Source organism: Sciurus vulgaris (assembly GCF_902686455.1).
Source record: "Sciurus vulgaris genome assembly, chromosome: 13".
In the NCBI taxonomy this organism is placed as follows: domain Eukaryota; kingdom Metazoa; phylum Chordata; class Mammalia; order Rodentia; family Sciuridae; genus Sciurus; species Sciurus vulgaris.
The window spans coordinates 75,696,789-75,706,083 of NC_136474.1; the positions used below are offsets into that span (position 1 = coordinate 75,696,789).

The 9,295-nt window shown below is 42.4% G+C and overlaps 1 pseudogene across 1 annotated transcript; it reads right to left on the reverse strand.

The window, feature by feature from the left end:
- Window positions 1–5,815: 5,815 nt before the first annotated feature.
- LOC306642828 (U1 small nuclear ribonucleoprotein C-like) lies at window positions 5,816–6,392 on the reverse strand (annotated as a pseudogene). Its single transcript has one exon. The product of its transcript is annotated as a U1 small nuclear ribonucleoprotein C-like (transcript).
- Between the last annotated feature and the right edge of the window lie 2,903 nt (window positions 6,393–9,295).

The following is a 9,295-nucleotide window of genomic DNA, read 5'->3' on the forward strand; positions in this document are numbered from 1 at the left end:
TTAGGGGAGAGTGAGACGCGAGGCAGGAGTCCCATTGTAATGGCATGGCCGTAATCCAGCTAGGAAGGTTTCCTCCAGGACAGTGAAGGGGAGGTGGAAAGAGCAGATGGACCTGCCACAGGGGAGGGAGAAGAGTCAGAACTGGACACTGACTGAGATGCTGGGGGAGACAGGACAACTCCCAATCTTCCACTGTGGGTGACTGAGAGAAGGAGCCTGGGGAAGCTCCTCCCTGATGAGGAGACCCAAGTTGGAAGAGTATGTGCCCCTCAAGGAGCTATTGAAAAGCAGAATGAACTTATAGTTCATGAACTATAGTAAGGAGAGGGAACTCTTAAAACTCTAAAACATCCATGACTGTGAGTGCAAATCCCAGGCTCAGGAGGGCAGCCCTCCTCAGTCATCGGTCTCTCTGCATGAGGACAAGGATACTTAGGACGGTGACCTCGAAACCTTACTAATCATGATCAAGGCTGAAGTATTCAACCTTCGTTAGCACAGGAAAGTGAACTTGGGCATTTGAATTTGAATTTATTCATACTCTGCACATTGCCCACTTTGGAAACAATATGAGACAATGTAGAGACAATGCAGACAATGTGGAGACAGTTGTAGACTGTTCGAGAAAATAGTTCAGAGGAAAGCAAAGGAATAGGAGCTTTTCAGGGCACTAGAGTTGAATGAATATCACCATTTGATGACAAAATACCACAAAACAAAATCTTGCATTCTCTCTACTGATATTAAATTAATTCCTTTTAGGTAACATAAAGCATACAATTTTTATCAGTTGTAAAAATATATTTCTGCAATGAAATTTAAATAAGATCCATAAATAAATATTTCTGGTAAGGTAATACCAGTCTTGAAGGCATCCAAGACTTAAACTGGCACATTTCATCCTCATCCCTAAGGCCATCCTTCAAACAATCTTTACAACGTTCTTTTCCTTCTATTTCAAGGCCAGACCTCCCTCTCTTTGTGTCCAGATGGCCACTGCAGCACCCCAGTGATGTTTTGCCCTCTCTGCCCTCTTTCCTCTCTGACCCTCCAGTGAGTACCCTGTTTGTTCACTGATGTGGATGACACCCTAATTTATATTTCCAGCTCTCTCCTCTCCCCTAATTCTACTCAACATTTCCATAGGAATGTCTAAGAAGGGTCTTGACCTAGAATATTCAAAAGTCAGCTGCTGATATTGACCCTCCACGCTTGGTCTTCCTGCCATCTTTTCATCCTAGGGAATAGCAATTCTGTCCTTCCAGTTGCTGATTTCAGTACATTCTGTTGTCTCTACCTTCAAAATATATGCAGGTTATGGCCCCCGTCACCACCTCCCCACTCCTTTCTGCCACAGTCACCAGGATTTATCACCTGGATTGTAGTAACAGCTTCCTACCCAGATTCCCACACCTGCCTGGGTTCCTTCAGATGTGATCCTGCTAATAAGCAAGTTAGATTGTGTCCCCTGCTGCTCAGAGCTTTCCAGCAGCTCCATCATCCTCAGGCTAAATCCAAAGCCCCTTCTGGCCTCCTGGGCCTCTTCTTCTGGGTCTAGGTCTTTCCTGGCTTCTTATCTTACCAGCCTCCCCCTCACTCACCATGTTCTCCCCACACTGGCTGCTTTCCTATCTTATACTCCAAATCCCATTGGTCTCCAGCAGGAGTCTCCTGCCCTGCTCTCCAATCCTGGCTCACCTGGCTCTTCCTGGGTCCTCTCCACCTGTCCAAAGCCTCCTTGTACTTTAGAGCTCACCTGGAGCTTGCTGTCTCCATGAAGTCTCCCTTGACATTCCAGTCATCTTGGGGGTCAACAAGCCGGGAGTTGTTTCTGACCATCATGCTGGTCTCCTCACTGGTGGGAAGTGGCCTGGTTTCTCTGGAGTGATACAGCAGGCTTGGCACCAGTTAACCATGACTTCCCTGAGACCGAGGAGCATTTCTTTGGTTTCTATCTTTCCATATTCTATTATTTGGATCCTCAGTATGGCTACCTGTCTACCAGTAAATAAATCTCATTTGGATGCTTTAGTTCGCGGTTATCTCTGTATCAGGCAAGAAAGGGGATGCAGGGGAGCTGATGGGTATGTCTCTTAGGATGGTGTTGACCACCATCTGCACAGCAATGAAGGGGTGTGAGCTACAGTTACACATGGCCACGAGGGTGAATCTCCCTTGCACGATGTGAGCAAGAGAATCCAGGGGATACGTATTGTCGGATTCCATTCATAGGGCATTCTGGAAAAGTTTAAATACAGGGATGGGCACAGACCAGGGGCAGCCAGGGTCTGAGGGTCAGGGAGGAGTGATAACAGAAGGAATCTTGGCGTGACGCAAAGGTTCTGTGCCGGTCATGGAGGTGAATCAGTGGCTCCGTATTTGTCAGCCCTCAGAGCTGGATACCAAGGGCAGTGGATTTTACTGCTTCTGAAAAAAATTAGGAAATGCACACATGAGAAAACAACCATGCCTAACACATTTAAGCATATAATAAATATTTCTTCTACTAAGCAGGGAGTGAGGTATATAGCCATGGCAAAAACTTATTTGCTTATGGAGTATTATCTGAACAAAATATAACATTGGTTGCAAATCCAACCAAATTTTCTGGTTTTTGAAATATCCAATTGTTTTTGTTTTATGGGGATAACATATTAACTATTTAAAATAATACAAAGAAAACTTCATGAAAACATTATATCTAAGTGGTAATTACTTCCATGCAAAATAAGTGTTTTTTTAAAAGGCTCTGATGTCCAAAGAAATAAGTTTTCGTTGTTATTATCCCTGTGCAAAAGAAAAAGGATTGAAAGCACATACACAGCACCAACAGAAGTAACTATTTCCCCCACTTTTTCAGAGATTAAAAACTGTAAATGAGAATTAAGATTGGGTCCTACATGTGGTAGACACTGATGAATTTATTAGTTCTTATAATTACCCTGTGAGGAAAACAGCGTTATTCCCATTTTATGGGGCAAAAGTGTGAGATCCAGAGAGGAGAAGTGACTTACAGATTTCAGGGCTGGCTGGTGGCCAGGCCAGGATCCACTCCCGGTCTGTGTGGTGCAGACACACACTTCTTGCTGTGCAAATGGAAGCCAGCCAGCCGCTCAGCCCACAAAGAGAATTTCCAGCCTGAGCAGCTTGTGGCTCTCCAGCCTGGCCTCTGCTGAGGACCTCTGTCTGGCAGCAGGACCTATAACCCCAGGCTTCTGTCCTGTTAGTGGCCTCAGTTTTGTCACTATGGTGAGGAAAATCTGTCCCCTTGCGAAGTCACAAGGTGGGGCTGGGATCTAAGTCACATCTTCCTCAGCTGCAGTGCCAGCACAAAAACAAACAGCCTCTTAGGGGGCCGTTCTGTCAGGAAGATAAATGCTGTCTCATTGATTCCCTCGCCAAGGAGCTTGTCCGAAACGGCAGCTGCTAGGCTGAACCGCTTTCGAGATTGAACCCAGGAGTCCAGTTCCAGCCTCACTTGCAGTCTTGACTAGCAATTCAAATTTGCATGACACATTTAAGTCCCTGCCACAGGCAAGGATGGAAAGTAAAACGAATGGATGGCACAACATTTCAAAGGAGATCCTCAGAGGGGTGCCAGTCCCTGTGCAGATCACAGTGCCATAGGATTTACAGCCACCCACCCCAAGAGTTGCATAGGCGAAAATGAACTTCAAGGACAAAGGGGAATCTCAAAGGGCAAAGGAGTCAGAAAAAGGGAGAGTGTGCAGTCCACTTTTGCAGGAGATGGTGAGAGGTGAAGGGACCCTCAGGACTTTATGTGTGACTTGACGAGTGTACCTAGACGTTTGTGTGCGTGCGTCAGGGTTTCTCTTCTTGTTGTGCCAGTTAATGGCATCACCCCTTTTCTCTCATCAGCTCCCCCCGTGTCTCTGTCCTGTGTCGCCTGCTGCTCACATCAAGAATCCTCAGAACATGGGGACTCGGGCCTTTAACCCCAGTGTCCCACACAATAGGGAAGTGGCACAATGTCACTGGTAAGATGAGGATATGGACAAAGGCAGAAGATCACGTCCAGGCTACCCAGGTCCACCTGATCTCTCACGCTGGAGGAACCTCATGCAGTGGTGCCACTGTCCACCAGGTGGCACTCATAGTTTAGCTTTATTTTATTTCTATTGCTGGAGAAATTTGCCCTAGTACCACCGTTGGAGAACATATGACTTACGTTTCCCCATTCATGAGCTGATTTCCTGTACTATCAAGTTTTGGGTCCTATTGTGTTTTGAACACTTGCATCTTCTTCTTTTCCTTTGGGACCTCGGGAGCAACTGTGTAAGGGAGTAGCATTGTAACCTGAGCTGGGAGGGTAATTTCATCCCCGCCCCCCACTCCCAATCCTTGCCCACAATTGCTCTAGGGATAAACTCTGCCAGGTTTTTGCTTTTTCAGTTTTCCTTATCTCTTGCTTTCCTGTCCCCTCCCTGTTCCTCTTCACAACCAGAATGGTGTGACCAGCTGACAGTTTACTAGCACCTGGAGTAGCATTGCCCTTCCGGGTTCATTATGTAGTGGCCAAGGCATGGCTTGTCAGTCAAAAAGTGCTCACTCACCCCGGTCCTCAGAGATGGAACTTCAGAGGGAAAACCTGACGGTAGGCTTCTCTTTGAGGGAGGACATCAGAATGGGTAGGTGTCTGAGATGCTGTGACTGGATTTTCTGTGGCAGTTCCCTCTGGGGAGGCTGTATGTAGGGCTGGGCTAAGGTTCTCAGAAGCCTCTTAGTGATATTATTGGATCTGATCCAGTTGTTCAAGGTTAGAAACAGAAGATGTAAGCTATCATTCCTGCCCTCAAAGGATCTAGCCTACTTGGGAAGACAAGAAATTTAGTCACTCCCTTAACACACAAAGTAATCCCTGATAAGTACTGTAGAATGACAAATTTGTTCTGAGAGTCCATAAGAAAACCTGTTCTTGAGTTCTGGGAGGTTGGGGAAGTCTTCAGAGAGGGAAAGACAGAGGTCAGGTCCTGGTGGGATCAGGACAGTAGAGAAGCCTGAGCAGACATGCCCCGGGGGGTCAGGGAGGTTCACGCTCCAGAGGAGCCTGTGTGGGCCTGGGGGACCAGAGAGCTTGGACTCCATTAGTTGGCCCCCTCAATAATGAGTGGCCCCTTTAAAAATTCTATTTCATGAAAAGATCAAATCACAGTAAAACCCCAGTTCCTTACTTTATGGAATGATAATGTCCCTGAAGCCCAGAAAAATGATTAATCTTTAAAGCAGTATTTATTTCTATTCTTATTAAGCACTGAGACTGACCTCATTCATTCAACACATATTTATGGAGTATTTTCATTGCGCTAGATGTTTTGTGGGACACTAAGATATATCAGGCAGAATTATTCTCTCTGGAGTCTTTATGTTAGGAGGGAAGACTAGAAATGTGAATATAAATGTACTGTCAGAGCGAAAGACAAAGGTGCTAAGGTAAGTAGAGAGAGGAAAAAAAAAAAAAAATCATTACAGGAGTCCAGAATAAGAGAAAAACTATTTTCAGCTGGGGGTTCAAGGCCAGGTGTGCTCCTGTTGTGGCGAGAGGAGGGGAAGGGTGTTTGCATGGAGGAAACGGCAGGCATAAAAAAAGGAGGCTGGAAAGAGAAGACTGAGCAGGGAGCAGAGCCCAGGAGAAGGGATAGTGAGGAAGGACTTGAATGTTTGGACTGGGGCCTTCAGTATTTCTTCTTCTTCTTTTTTTTTTTTTTTTTTTTTTAACTAAAAGAGCTGACAACTTTATTTTCACATTTCACAGTACAAATGAAAACTGTACTTTTTCTTTCTAATTTCTCCCCTCTGAAACTATTCTCTTTGATAGAAATGGGGAGCAAGTCTTCGTTGTCATACTGTTAGAAAACACCCGGTCACAGCACCATGATCTCCTGGTGAAGCAGAACGAGTAATATAAATCTGAGAGGCTCCTCCATCCTCATCTGTCTGGTCGTGTCATTCCTGGCCGAGTGGGCACCATTGTGGGCCGAGCAGGAGGTCTCATCATTGGAGGCCCAGGCACCATTGGCATGTAGCCACCATGGGTGGCCTCGTGTCAGGAGGAGGAGGGCCCGTCATTGGCATCACGGGAGGGCTGCCCATGTGAGGTGCTGGCACCCTACCAGGGCGAGGAGGACCCAGTAGACTAGGGGGGATAAGAGCACCTGCTGGAGGAGGTGCAGAGAATGGAGTAGGAAGTATCTTTCCTTGTTGAAATGCAGCCGTCGTTTTGTCAATCAGGCTCTGGGCCTGCTTCTCCATCCATTTCTGATAGTAGTCTTTCACAGTCTCTTTGTGTTTCCTACCCCTGCAATGTGTCTTTCTCACAGATGGAGAGTCATGGGTGAGATAGGTATGCAGTAGTCACAATAAAACTTAGGCATGTTGCTCCACAGGCCATTGACCACTTGGCTCCACACTGCCCGGAAGTTATGCACATCGCAAGCGCAGTTGCTGCAGAACTCTCAGAATTACTTCTTAAAAATCATTACGATACATTGATTTAAACAGTTTGACATAAAATCTAGCCGAAGAAACGATCAAAGAAAAATGCATAGCTTTAAATATTTGCAGGAATAAAAATGTTAGATATACAGTTCAAAAGTTTGTAAAACAGCAATGGATTAAACAAAGAAAAACATAGAGAAGAAATTATCATAAATAAAATTAGGAATTAATGGATAGGAAACCTGAAAATCAACAAACTAAAGTTATATCTAACAGCAACCATTGTACCAAAAAACAGAATAAATAAAGTAGTAGATAATCTAAATGGAAAGGAATACTATCTATTTCAGGAGGAGAAAGAGGAAATCTAAATATATAATATAAGAAAATGACAGAAGAAAATCACTACAGAATAATAGGAAAATTTAGGTCCAGTTATGTTTTTCTCAGTTTTATGTATAAGAATAATTTTGCAAATTCAGTTTAAGGCAATCAGTCATTTTCAAATAAAATGCAATTTATTAAGACTAACCCTAAAACAGATAACTTTAGCTTAACCTAATTTAAACCAAAGAAATGGATAATCCCACTAGAATCAGTTTACTTCCATAGAGGAATTGGATTCAATCAAATCCCCCCGACCCCTCTGGGATTGAACTGAAGGGTAGTCTATCACTGAGCTACACTACAGCCCCAGCCTAAGATACCTTTCTGTAAATACCTTGATTTCTAAAGTGACACACCAATCTATGCACCATCAATTGGTAAAGACTAATCATGTAGCCATAGCTGTGGTCCCCAGCTGGTTTCCAGCTGTAACCTTAGAATTATTTCAGTGACAGCAGACAAGCATTGTCACACATATATCTCTGAGTAGGTAGACTTATGATTATAAAAATTTTAATTCCTTCATGCAAATTTTAATATTTGATATAAAATTATACAAGTGTTTTTGAAAATATACAAGGTACTTTTACATCATATATAGAAAGCCAAAATATGAGAACCACCATAAAATTCTGATAAAAGAGGATAAGTGACAGGAAGTTGTTTTGACATGTATTATACTTTTTTCTTTTTCTTTTCTTTCTTTCTTTCTTTCTTTTTTTTTTTTTTTCTTTTCTTTTTTGATAGTTAGGGTCACTTAACCCCTGACCCACATCCCTAGCTCTTTTTAAATTTTATTTAGGGACAGGGTCTTACTAAGTCGCTCAGAGCTTCACTAATTTGCTGAGACTGGCTTTGTACTCATGATCCTCCTCCCTCAGCCTCCTAAGCCTTGGGGATTACAGGGGTGCACCACTGTGTCTAGCCTGTTTTTTGTTTGTTTTGTAGTGCTGGGGATTGAACCCAGGTTTTTGTGCATGCAAGGCAAATGCTCTAGCACTGAGCTGTATTCCCAGTCCCTAAAACATTATTAAGTCACAAATTGTGGGATACCAGTGAATGAATTGATAAATGACCGAAGGAAAATAACTGAAAACCCAGGAATAGTTTGAAATGAAAGTGAGCAAATTTAGAATATAATACTTGAGTACCACAGATCAGTGGGGGAAATGATAGAATAGCAGGATAAACTCCAAATAGATTAGAGATACAAGGATAAGAAATAAAAACCACAAAAATGAACAACTAAGTATGGGAACATTTTTAATTTTAGTTTGGGGAATATCTTTCTACTTATCATTCAAAATTCATGAAATCATAAAAATGGTTTGGTTAATGGGACCACTGAAAAACTAAAACACTTCTGCTTGGCATTTTTAGTTTTCTAAAACATTGCCTTTCATCTTGGACCTAAAGAAGTTACTCAATTTAATTGCAGTGGTAATAATAGAACATCTATGACCAAGTTCATGAATAAGTAGACAATGACAACTGCATTACAACTGCCACCTAATTGACAGTTCTGCCATTCATTGTTGAACTCAAAGCTGCAAAAATCTTCGGAAGTTCAAGTGTCAATATCGATGACATATAAAATACATACTTGTATTACTGAAAGTAAATATTCTATGTACCAATTTGAGTCTAAGATAACTAATAATTGATCAATGGAAATGTAATTATGGTTTCAAGAATTTTCCATAATAATTTATGTCTCTCAATGAAAGATTAATTATGTGAGCAATCTTAAAATAGTGTATCAGTTATATAGCATAGCTTTTTATTACAAATTTCAGGACATTTGTCACCCATTGGCTAAACATTGACTAGGTGCTGTTATTTGTATTTAGCAAAAAATAATGAGTGGGATTCCATTTTATTGACTCTTTGCACTCCCCTGTGCACCCAGACCCACACTTGTGCACACAAACAGCGTTTTTCTCAATATGTTCCAGGGCCAAAGAGGACTAATAACATCTACAGCAGGGAACAATAAACAAGAGCATATTCATGAATCAGATTTCTGTTTTTAGTGCTATTGTGTAGCATAATTATTTGTTACCATAAATAACAGTATATGCCTTGGTTGCAATTTTCAGCATGGGGAAATATTAACTGTCTGCATCTTTTCTGGGAAATGCAAGCTCTCCTGTTTTACTTCTGAGTAGATCTAACACAGAACCATTTAATATTAGGCACTGATTACCATAGTGGACAGAGTCTCTATTTCACCCAAATAAGTAGAAAACTTTGCCAATTGGAGTAGTGTAGTGGCCCAAACCACCGGTTCTGCCACCTAGAACGTCATCCAGGACAACCACAAAAGATAAGCTCTTTGGAAAATTTCCAGTCACCAATTCTTCAGGATGACTGACTGATCTCCAACTCAGTGCCAGTTATTTTCTTATGCCTTTCAGGATTAAGCATTTGATCCAAATCAGTCAATTCTTTC